Below are 12,844 nucleotides of genomic sequence, written 5' to 3' on the forward strand. Positions count from 1 at the left end.
TCGCGCCATACCATTGCTATGAACGGAAGGTTCTCAAACCTCCCTCTGTCGGAACAGGAACCAACTTTGCCATAGTGGCCCCAAAAAAATTGTGATAGATGGAGGCTAAAGACTGCTTAATCTAAATGAATCTATGGTGGCCTGGAAACACTATGGCATTGATAAAGTAGGCAATTGTTTCGAAGGAAACAACTTTGCCATCATTATCATTTTGTCAATGTACTTTAGACCGATAGCAATGTTGTCATTAGCTAGCAAAGGTCATCAAAAACAGCTGGCCTCCTTTTGAAATGTATTGCATTTCCAAGCCACTGTAATGCACTTCCGATGAATTCACCGCTCATTGACAATGCACTGAGTAGAATGCTCGATCAGTCATGCTTCTCAGATAGGGTCTTGCTTGTTCTTGATATGAGTATAGCCATAGCTAACAACTATTGTGATCCCCTCGACAGTAAATTCAGTGCATCATTCATATAGTTGGCAGTGCTACAAATTATATAATCATGCTAGCTAATTGTTTCAATTCACCTTCCAGATGTAAAATTACAAGGCTGTTCCTCAATGACCTCTTGGTTGTGAAGGTAAGGTAGCTAGCTAATCTCGTTCCCAGAGACTTCCATCAAAATGCACTGTGTGCAATAGCCTGGGGACGAGATTACCAGCTAGCTAACTTTTTGCGAGGGAATGCAAAATAATTTGCTTTTTCCGTTTCTATGTGTCCCTTCAGGGGTTCCATAACATAGGCTACCATTAGCCGTGATAAATGAATGCTTTCGAGCAGATCACTTTTGTCAAGTGTCACCGCTTTTCAAGGTGTGTTGCATTCTAGGGATACAAATAGTCAGACTTGCGCCAACATGTTGACTGCGTTAACTTTGCAAAAATCATGTGATCAAAGGTCATGAAGTTTTGACTTCAGTCAACTACAAGTTTCTGCAGGTGCTCTTCGCCAACTTCATCCTGCAGCCATGGCCTGCATTGTTGGTGGCTCTATTGTCAACCAATCATTTGGGTGTTTTTGTTTGACCCACACGAACGTGACCAAAGACTTGACTTGAAACAGGAACCAACTTTGACACGATTCTTACCATGGATACAATCAAATGTGATATTTAATAAGGCTCTCTCTCACTAATTCATTATACAATGTACACAAATATGATTTCAGTTTGTGATTGTGCGATATTGGGGTTGGGGACAAGTTTATTTCGACATTATAAAGAAAAACGTTTCTAAACAATGGCAACACCGCCAAGTTGATCTGATCCTTGCTGTTGGAAAACCACATTAGTATCCGACTTTTGGCTGTTGCAGATCCACCTCCCCCGACTTCACTCCTTGACTTTCATCTAGTCAGTTGTGATCGTCAGGGGTCCCATTGTGACAAAGCTACGCGGCTCTCCCCACAATGCCCAACCAACGCGGCTCCGCTACCCGTCCTCGATTCATTTGAATGTGTTGACAGAAAATGTCAAAAGTCTGAAAGCCAACAGTCCAATTTTCTATCACGCTGCTGTGCATACAGGTACACATTTTGGACTATGATAAACACTTTAGCCGGACCCACTCAAATGCGCTCCATATATTTGCACACTCATATGCGCACACTCCACACCTCCCTTGCCTGAATGTTGTTGATGGTATTTAGAGCAGCCTACTATCGATGCGCATCCTTCCTCCTCTGTGTTGCTCTCCTTTAAGAAGCTTTGACTGAGCAGATGAGCGAGGATCTATCTCTTTTATCTCACAGGGAATACATCTCCACTGCTAACCAACCCAGGAAAACCAAGCTCTTACCACGTTCTTTCGATGACAAAGCACGCATAGGCTAAAGAAAGACCTGGAAAAAGAACGGACTCAATTTTTACAGAGCTAATTTAAGGTGAGTGAGCAGCATGCAATTTGCAAATTGGACTTATTAAAACGTGAGATGTAACCTAAGATGTCCCACACATTTTCTGGGGGCCTTCTGTTTTGGAAAATATATAAGACAGATATATAAGATCACTAAATGCAATGGTTGAAAATAAAATGTACTGTAATGTATTGTTATACTTGAGTAAAAGTAAAGATACATTAATAGAAAATGACTCAAGTAAAAGTGTAAGTCAGCCAGTAAAAAGGACATTATTTTCTTTAGGAATGTAGTGAAGTAAAAGTAAAAGTTGTCAAAAATACAAATAGTAAAGTAAAGTACAGTTTCCCCCAAAAACAACTTAAGTAGTACTTGAAAGTATTTTTAATTAAGTACTTTACACCACTGACTATATGTGACTACCTTTCTTAATGGGCAATCTTCACGTTGCAGGTTTCGGAAACTGTGTGCCTGTTGTACCCACCTCGAAGGTTAACTGGCTTTACATTACAAAAATTGTGAATTTCAGAAAGTATTGTAACAATTCCATTTACTGTAAACACCTGATGGCAAACTTTTTTTCATATGGCTTTGCCCAAAATTGTCTGAGATGTTTCCAATCATTGTATAATATAATAAAATAGAATTTTAAAATTAGTCAGGAATTGGTGGGAAATGTACATAATTTCATTAAAATATCGTAAGATTTGATTGCAGATTTACAATTGAAAAATACATGTGATGCTAAATCCCTTAACAATGTATGACAATTAGAAATTACATTGTTTATCATGTTACCATGTTATTTGCATTGTGCACACATTCCTTCCCCGGAGTCAGAGTAGGATGGCAGCTACTACAACCCTCTCACCTTAACTTATGGTGCAGCTCATTACATTGTTCCACTCTCAAGTGATTTTACTGTCTAAAAGGAGTCAGATTGCGTTTGTTATAGCGATACCGCACGTTTGGGTATCAGGCAGCACCCACAGACCCAGGAGGAATAATGATTATTCTGGTAAGTGATATGGGTATCAGGGTAGATTTACACGAGTAAAATATGTATGTTAGTCTGGGTCTTAGCCCAGCGATCATGCCCTGCTCCCTCTGTGTGAAGTTGGGCACGGCCTGCATTCTTTAGGGCTGATAATGGGCCCTGATATGCCTGACAGGCTGTGACAGCTCATGGCCTTGGCAGAGCCTCTCTTGGAGTAACACTCGCACTTTCTAACTAGCACTGAGTAGGCTGATTGTTTGCTGACTGTGGCGTGGATTGGACCATTGCTTATCACTAACCCTGTTTAAAAGAGTTTCTAATATTGCTGCGGCTGTATGCAAAGACCGAAGTGCAGAAACACCTGGCATGTAGGGGAATGGTCTTTTTTTAAATCCAGGTTTACAGACTTCATAACACTGTTTTCTCTGGCCTGTCAGTGGATGATATTTCATGTTTATGTGGCATGTTTTGCGTTGGTTTCCATGACACCTGTGTCGGGGTCGTGGTGTGTTTTTATTTAGCATCCAACCGACATTATGAAACATTACATTTTTAACTGAAGTCTGGAAAGCGTCACGTATCAGACACGAGAGGAGGAGAGAGGCTGTTGTTTTTTCCTAATAAAAATCCAATGTAAAAGCTATATCTCGGAATGTTAACGTACCACCAAAATCTCCAGTAGCAGCCTATAGAGGACATAGGTGTGAATTACCACTGCTCTATCTAATGATGTCGAAACCCCACCTCCGCAATTACCCAGTTGAAAGCAGTGTATGCGTTGTGTGTGTATGCCTTTGATTCGCAAGTTCCAAGGATGGACTCTCGCATCAGCTGTTCACTCTCTTTACATATGTCAGTTATATTTTCAACCTCAAAACATCTACATTTTACACGACACATTCTCTCTCTGCTCAACTGAGTGGAGCCCTGTGTTTGTAAATCATCTTGGGATAACACAATGTCCTAAATTAGGATTAAGGAGAGAAGTAATTTAGGATGCTGTTGGTGGTCCTGCAAGGACACCTGCCTCTCTACTTGAATTGATGGCTGTCAAAGGGTGTAAATATTGTCTGAAACCGAGGACACCGACCGGACAAACGGCCTTCGTGTTGGCTCCCATTCAAATTGACCGTATAGAATGACTGGATGTGGGTTGGCACGTCCTTCTTTGTGACATACGATGGGCAACAGTCTTTGTTCTGAGAGAGGTGGAGCCACATAGGTCTGTCTTATCGGGTAGAGTTAAGGAATGCGTTACCTCAGGTTAAGCGCTCTAGGGGATGCAGATATTTTCAAGAGGGACAGAAATCACAAAATACAGAAGAATTGGTAAACATGTACAGTCTGGACATGTCTTTACAGTCATATAAGCCATTGCTTTTATTTATGAAAGTATTACCAGAAATAAACTGATTTGTATATCCCCGTTAAGATCTGGCCTCCTTCTACGTATTTTTTCTGTTGCATCTCCCATGAGATGGTAGATTAAGTGAATAATTACTTCAGCAGAAAAGCTGCACTTGATGGGGTCAAAGGTGAAGGAAATAGCCCAGCAAATCAGACCATACTAACTATGTCTCCGTTAACTTGCCCAGTGATTTTTATTTTGTCGACATGTAGAAAGTTCACATTGAAAATGGATGTGCCAGTTGCCTGCTATGGTCCGCTTCTACCGAAATGTCTTGTGTCGATAACAACTGCTGGCCATATTGCATATTGCATACTGCAATATGAGGACGACGTGCACGCTGATGAGCTTCCCTGAGATGGTTTCTGACAGTTTGTGCAGAAATGATTTTGTTGTACAAGACCACAGTTTCATCAACTGTCCGAGTGGCTGGTCTCAGATGATACTGCAGGTGAAGAACCCAGATATGGACGTCCTGGGCTGGCATGGTTACACGTGGTCTGCGGTTGTGAGGCTGGTTGAAAGGAATTCTCTATAACAACATTGGAGGCGGCTTATGGTAGAGAAATTAACATGCATTTATCTAACAACAACTCTGGTGGACATTCCTGCAGTCAGCATTCCAATTATACGCTCCCTCAAAACTTGAGACATCTGTGGAATTGTGTTGTGTGACAAAACTGCACATTTTAAAGTGACCTTTTTTATTGTCCCCAGCACAAGGTGTACCTGTGTAATGATCATGCTGTTTAATCAGCTTCTTGATAGGCCACACCTGTCAGGTTGATGGATTATCCTGGCTCAGGAGAAATGCTCACTAACAGGGATGTAAACAAATTTGTTAAAACATTTTAGAGAATAAGCTTTCTGTGCGTATGGAAAATGTCTGGGATATTTTATTTCAGCTTATGAAACATGGGACCAACACTTTACATGTTGTATTTATATTTTTGTTCAATGTAAATAGTTTGTGATTACTGGCTAATGGCCACTGTGATATTTACGGTCAATTTGAGCTGCGGACCAGGAATGTAGCATTGCCAGCCACAACGAAGGGAAAAGCAAGGATGTAGCCTAATGTGAATTACAAAGTAGAAATCTCTTTCGCCCCTCCACTGCTCAGACTTTCCATCTTTCACCGTGGGAATATGGCTTAATTAACAAATAGACAGTCCTCTGACGAAAACCAAGAGAGTGAGGGAAAATATGGTTTCATTTGGGTTTAGTCAGTCTACTAATGCAGCATCTACATACAGCATGTCGCATAGACTCAAGCAGAGAAAATGAAGCAATCCATTTGCTGAATGGCTGTGAGGGAAATTCACATCTCCCCACTGAGTATAATGAAACCACTGCAAAGGTCAGTAAGAACCATATTCCCATGGGTGACAATTACTAAAGCCATGGAAATCATAATGTATTATTTAAGTAATGTAGCCAAACGCTTGTAATAACAACTTCTTCTGGGAAGCATATTTTGGGTTGTGTGTGTGTGTGTGTGTGTGTGTGTGTGTGTGTGTGTGTGTGTGTGTGTGTGTGTGAAAATAATATTTGCTTAGAGGAGATGTCAGTACATTCAAATGTCAGTACATTGTTTTACCCGAGGGAAAATTCGGAGAAACAAGGGATCCGCATGAGGCAATTGGATTAGTTTATAGAAGTCCCATTCACACAGTGAAGAGGCCGGAGAGCACTCAAATACCATTTTGAGAAAATAGGTCATTCGCCAATCAAAGAACACAAGTGTAAAGCCCATTTTTACAAGCAAAAAAAATGTGAGTGAGCACCGCTGTCAAAGAAAATCCTCACATCCTACTGAAAGTGTGGCAGAGATCCGAGTACATGACTGCATCTACAAAAAGCTAAAATTGAAGGAGATCTTTAAATTATAGCATTAATTAATGTTTCACCCCCGCTTGATCCATGATGTAATTTTGCTAGATGCTGTATGTCAATCTTCAACTAGTCATTGATTGGATGACTACAGAGAGATGTGACAGATTATTACAGAAACCTATCAGTTTGCCTTCCATAGAACCTGGTCTGATAAGGTTAAACCACACTAACGAATTGTTGTCCTTGTTGTATACATTGTGCGGTTATTGCGCGTTTACAGTAATGTGAGAGAGAAAAAACAGTCAACAAGAAAAGTGTGAAGTGAGTGAAGAAAGTGGTCACGTCATGCTTCATGTGCATGCAGATGAAAATAATGGGTCGTATACTGGGTTGTAGGCCAACGGGTACTGTTCTTATTACAAACACAGTCTATTTGAAGGTATTAAGATCATTCCGTGAAGCATCTTCTATGTTGATCTTTTGATGCAAGACGAATCATCCGTTTGTTTTGCGTCAAAAACCCCAGTGAGGTGAGCATGACCCTAGCCAACCACTAAATTTAGCTCTGTTCCTGTACAACACCGTGTGGATGGGGAATACGCAGCACTGTACCAATGACGCTCATGTAGGACTTGGTATCCAAGGCAACAAACAACAGAACAGAATGGTCAGATTAGGCAGTGAAGCGTGAAGAAGAAGAAGAATAGGAACAAATGTGTCCGACTCATAACCAATAAAGTCAGAAGCTGGAACACAAGGGACCTACGTCCTTCCTCTTCAGTCAACAGCCAGATCAAACAGGTAAGAAGAGCCCAGCTATCTCAGCTGTTCTCACCAGTGATTTCATGTAGTTTTCCCATTCCCTTGCAGTTCTGTTGTGGAATCTGTTGTCCTAGGTGCTGATGGTAACGATCAGTGTTGGCTGGGAACTGGACCTCACGATATGATATTATCACGATACTTCAGATATTTATTGCGATTCCCACGGTTCTATATGTATTGCGATTCAATACTGGGATTTAATTGCAATTTGATGTTCCAAACATATTACTCACCATATGTCTGCTGCAGAGGGACAAGAGAGAGCTGTGAGAAAATGAGTTTGGATCAGTCATGGAAATAAAAGATCTGGAAACAAATTGGCTCCTTATTTAAAAAGAAGATGGAGAAAAATATGTAAAGGAAAAATACTGGAGTTTTGGTGCAGGTACAGCCAACTACAGGGAAAATAAGATTGCAATATATATCATCAAAAAGAATATCCCGATATTTAACTGTATCGACCCCCCCATTACTAACATTCAGGGGTGAAAGTAAATGTAATTTCTTACCGGTATGGGACTCCCTATGTGTCACATAGATAAAAACAATTATAGAGTGTAGATGTAATCATTGAATTACATGTAGAATCCCTATTCATTTCATATGATCTCTGTGTGCCTAGTAGACCTAGTTAAGATGTGTCATATGACTTCTGGCATGTGTTATCTTTTAATGTGGCATTAACACAACCAGTCGTGATGTTTTCATCTGATTGTCAATCATTTTTAAAAAAGCGCTCCTGTAGGCTACCTGCGCACGTTCGTCCGCTCATCAAATAAATCCAGCATCCAAACAGTGTACTGTGCACCCACAATTTGATGAACGGAAAGAGACGTCTGTTACAAAACACCTAAACGTGTATTGTAATGATACTTGTAGCATGAATTGATGAGTCCACTGCTGTCCGCACGCATTTCGGTATCGGCCACTAATCTCCACGTTGGCAAAATGTAATTGTTCTCATAGAAGCACACTGCAATTTCGCTCATTTTTTTTATGCGGCTGACATGCAGTAAAGTTAGTTTCCTTTCACCCCTGGCAACGATATATGTTTGTGTTTTATACAATATCTAGTCTGTATTGAGGTTGATTTAATCAAATTCCTCAAAGCGGGGATAATACACAGCGATGGTCTTACCGTTCCAAAAGGCAACATCTGTTTCCTAGCCTGAACATCTCCTCCGTCACTAGTGCTCCATAAGCCTTAACCTTCGTGGGCTCCAGGCTCGTGCCAGGGATCAGACATCAGGGCCATGCCTGCGTCAGACGGCAGGTAAACCTAGTGGTTAGAGCGTTGGCCCAGTAACCGAAAGGTTGCAAGTTCGAATCCCCGAGCTGTTGTTCTGCCCCTGAACAAGGCAGTTGACTGGCTGTTCCTTGGCTGTCATTGAAACTAAGAATTTGTTAACTGACTTACCTAGTTAAATAAAATAAAAAAATTTAAAGACCTGGGAGACTGGGGAGAATAATTAACCTGGTTATTGTATGGTACTTACATTATTACGAGAGAGAATGAAATGAGCTACTGACAGCCAGATCACCCAATTGTACAGTTCACGATGCCGTATTACTCCATAACGATATTTGAAGTCTCTGTAGCTCCCAAGCCATTACTCTATGATAAATACTGGTTGTGTCCAAATACCCATACAAACTTAAACTGCGTACTCATCGTCACATATTCTTTAGCACTAACCGTTTAGTAAAAAGTATGCAGTATGCTACGGCCACAACGCAGTAGCAGCTCAGCTCTTGACTGGCTGAGTAGATGGGGCGGGGCCGAGTGCAGGTGGATAATTCCAAATTCAACAGACAAACATCGCATTAACCAGCCTGATAATAGCTCATTTCCAATTCGATGGATTTCTCTGAACTCTGAATTGAATAGGAATGGTGTTATAGGCCTACATAGGCTGTTTAAAGCCAGACTACCACATTCTACCTGTACTGTAGGCCGTGTAATCTACCTATCCTATTACAAAAGTAATAGGTAAGAAATAAACAGATTATTTAGTTTAATTTCAACATATTTAGTGAAACCAAAGTTCTGTAACATGTATAAATGGAATCAAATAGCCAGAAGTGTTCAAATGTTCAAATCAAAAGGCTACAAATCAGAAACGCTGGACAGCAACATAATAAACTAAAGCACTGAAATCCTGGTATCCTGGTATCCTGGTATCCTAGCCTACAAAAGTAAAACAATCCATGTGTTCAAATCAAAAAGCCTGATTAGCATGACATCAATAAAGCAGCCACATTTCGAGTCCCCGGTGCCGACACAATTAGAAATCAAAAGATGGTTTAGTATTTAATTTAAAAGCTCTGACAAAGGGCAAGAGAACAAGAAATACTTGTCAATGAGAAGAAAAAAATATATATATATTTTTAAGACTTCTTCTGCGATGTAGAAGAAAAACGATTTGGCCTACATTTGAATACCACCGCAGAAGCTTAGGCATCTTCCTAATTCAGTAGCCACGTTTTATTGTTTGGCTACCTGAAGAGAACTAGGTTCTATCACTCACAGCCCACCCCTTCCAATCTACTCAAGGAAGAGCCAAAATGAGTATAACATCCTGGCATTTAACCCATACTTGATTTTTTGAAAATGTAAATCCTATAAAACATTGTATTTTCGCATGCGTCATGTCGCAATTGATTTCTATCCCGCTATTCCTATCCCCATATCTAATTGATCAGCTGTTGTCAAAGCCGAAATTAGTGACACATCAGGGCATTTAAAGTATACTCAAAATAATTTGAATCGGATAAAGGAGATTGCATGTAAACCCATGCAAAAAAAAATGATGTGTATGCGTATTGCAAGTTACGTTGATTATTTGAGCCTCGCCAGGGGAAGGAAATCCATGTAAGGCTCAGGGGTGGAGCCAGCGACCTGCAAGATATTACCCCTCAATTACCAATCCCCTCACCTCTCCCTGCTGTCTGCCATACACACACCCAGCTTTGTCCAGGAGGGAGGGCAGTCCAGCTCCCTAGAGCACCTCTCCTGGAGAGGGCATCGGCATTTCCATGGGCTGCACCTGATCTGCTTCTTGGTGAGGGGGCGGGCCAGTCCCGAATCGCCTCCACTGACTCTTTCTCCCATTGGGCCTCCTGCAGCGCCTCCTTCTGAAGGGAGATCTCCTGCTCCCTCTTAGCTAGCTGCTCCTGTAAGGGGGTGGCCTTCTCTGTCCGAGTGCTGAGCTGCAGGTCTTTTGCTGCTTGGAGGGTCTCCATTTTCAGAGTGGCCTCCTCTCTGCTCTTCTCCTCCTGATCCCTCAGAGCAGTCTACAGGCTCTGCTGTAGCTCTGCAGCTTTCTGCTGATTGAGGGTCACCTCCCCTCTCAGAGCGTCTACTGCCTCCTCCTGGAGGGCTGCAGCCTGGGCCTCCTGCAAGACCTTCTGTAGGGAGCTGTCCTCCTGCTGCTTGACAAGCTGCTCCTTCATCTCTCTAAGGCCCTCCTGTTTCTCCTCCTACTGCCTGGCTAAATCCTTCCTCATAGCAACCTAGGCTCTGCTGGAGCTCTGCAGATCTCTGGTGGAGGGACACCTCCCCTCTCAGTGCCTCCTTGGCCTCCATCTCCTGGAGGACTGTGGCCTGCACCTTCTGCAGCAGTCCCTTCTGTAGGTAGTTGTCCTCCTGCTGCTTGGCCAAACGGCGCAAGATTTCCTTTTTCAGCACCTCGTAATGCGTCACCTGGTCAACCGTCAGATCCTGATAGGTCTTCTGTGCCGTGCCTGATAGGAAGGGTGTTAGTAGGCTGGCCCATTGCTCATGGGGCCATTTCTCCCTAGCCGCTGTCCTCTCAAAGGCTTGTAGGTAAGCCTCGATGTCGTCAGCCTATGTCAGCTTCAGTAGAAACCTACTGGGTTTGAGACGAGAGACTGTTGCGCATGTCGTTATGCCGGCCTGGGCGGCTGTCAGCTGGTTGAGGTCAGCTCACATGAGAGTGGTCTGCTGACGCTGTTATTCCAGCAGCTCCCTCTGCATAGCCTGCTGTGCTTTGTTTGCCTCCACCAGCTGTCTCACCAATGCTTCCATTGTGCTCTGTGTTTCTTTAGTAATTGAGCTTGGTTTGTTTTGACTGCATTCTCCACCATATGTAGCAGGTTCAAGGGTGTGGGGTTTCCACGTCACCAAGTTCAGTAATAAAACTTGCACCAGTAGCACAACTAGAATGCACATGGGAAGTTAATTAGGGGTTTTTGTACACTGGGGAAGAAGGGGGAATTCACCAATTACTTCACAGTCCCGAAGCTGTTCTCGTTGTCCGTTCAGTTCTCCAGGGGTAAACCTCACGCTTGGGTCCTCAGCCAATCCGGTCCGATACACAAGGCCGACAGTCCAGGTCACAATGAGTAATCACACAGATATTGCTCTTGCTTCTCTCACTCTTCATCACTCTCTTGGTTCATTGCTCTGTCCTTTGTCCCCAAGCACTCCCTGGCTTAACGAGCTACAGCCTTGCCTCGTTGGGGCAGGAAGTCCGTATAAGGCTCGGGGGTGGAGCCAGCGGCCTGCAAGATTTCTCCCCTCAATAACCACTCCCCTCACATCTATCACAATACATATACATTTAGCATTTGTTTATGGTGTAGTTTACTGATTGTTGCACCCGGAATTATAGTCCTAAACAGACCCTGGATCAGACAGTTGATATTACTGTAACGCAGATTCTTTGAAGAACTAAGAAATAGGTTTCCATCCAATTGGCGACAGATTTTTATGCGCATATTCTAAAATCTTCATAAAAACAACATGGGCATTTTCCCACCAGAGATATGTTTCCATCAAATACGGAAACATAAAAAGCTGTGTGTGATGACGTAGTGCACATAAAAATATCTCGCATAGAGCCCCAAATTGATTATCCCTTTTATTCCAAGGCTATAATTTAAGTAATTGCCACTTGAAATGTGTTAATTTGCCAGTAGAAATGTGTTCAACATTCACTGAAGTAGCTAGCAAGTTTACTAGAAAGCTTCAGTAGTTACCTTGGTAACCAAACAATCAGACTTGCTAGTTTAGCTAACCAAACCATCAGTCCTAGCTTGCTTTTATGAAAATCGAATTCAACAATGTCAATAATGTTTTCAATTCGTCTTTTGCTTTCAAAAGAAGCTCGAACATAGAACTATAGTCATTGTTATTCTACTGTGCTGATATACCGTGCATTATAGGGAAATAATGCACATGCTAGAATGCCCTTCAAGCCAATCCGAAAAGAGTATTCGACAATGCCATAGTCCAATTGTATTTGTCAAGCGGCAGCCAAGCATCGACCATCATGTCACCAGAATAAGACCCTTGATATTTCTTGAAAAGGAGCATCAAACTCATCAGTGCACTTTCGCCACCATGTGAAGTTCATCTTAACTTATTTCATGTGTAGCCTTAATAAACTGCATGCTTTCCCAAGTCGTAGTGGGAGGACCACACAACAAATCCTACTTCCTTATTTTCTCTATTATTGGACCATGAAGGTGTTTCCACCGCCATTTCTCGCATAATACATTTTACAGACACAAAAAAAGATCCCACCTTTGTATAGCGTATTTTCTTTTGTCTTCATTTGGAAAGTTTACCGATAAAATTGGCTGCTTCCATCAAGCCTGTCATGACATTTTTTATCCAACATGTACTTTACTCGCATAAAAAAGGTGGGATGGAAACCTGGTTAGTGCGTAACAGTGTTGTGACGAGGCTTTTTGCATATTCATGATTAGCACAGAGGCTCAGACAATACAGCGAAGAATGATGAATGTTTATGCATTATGCTAAGCAGTATTTCTATTAGCTATATCAGTATCACCACTGATTGATGCTGCCTCACACTTGTTATGTTTGCTGAAACTGAATTGGATGAATGCTTTGCTTAGAAAACAAAATAATAGAATAAAAAGTGAACAAGGGTTA

The 12,844-nt window shown here is 42.0% G+C and overlaps 1 protein-coding gene across 2 annotated transcripts in view; it reads left to right on the plus strand.

Moving 5' to 3' along the window:
• Positions 1-1,662: 1,662 nt before the first annotated feature.
• LOC115136172 (caM kinase-like vesicle-associated protein) overlaps positions 1,663-12,844 on the plus strand; it is a 43,006-nt gene continuing 31,824 nt past the window's right edge. The window contains exon 1 of one of the 2 annotated variants that reach the window (XM_029671704.2): positions 1,663-1,885. The gene's annotated coding sequence lies outside the window, so the exon portion shown is untranslated. Of the gene's footprint in view, positions 1,886-6,785; positions 6,901-12,844 lie in introns of those variants that run through there. The other variant, XM_029671710.2, reaches the window with a different exon arrangement.

Source organism: Oncorhynchus nerka, linkage group LG2 (assembly GCF_034236695.1).
Source record: "Oncorhynchus nerka isolate Pitt River linkage group LG2, Oner_Uvic_2.0, whole genome shotgun sequence".
Classification (NCBI taxonomy): Eukaryota; Metazoa; Chordata; class Actinopteri; order Salmoniformes; family Salmonidae; genus Oncorhynchus; species Oncorhynchus nerka.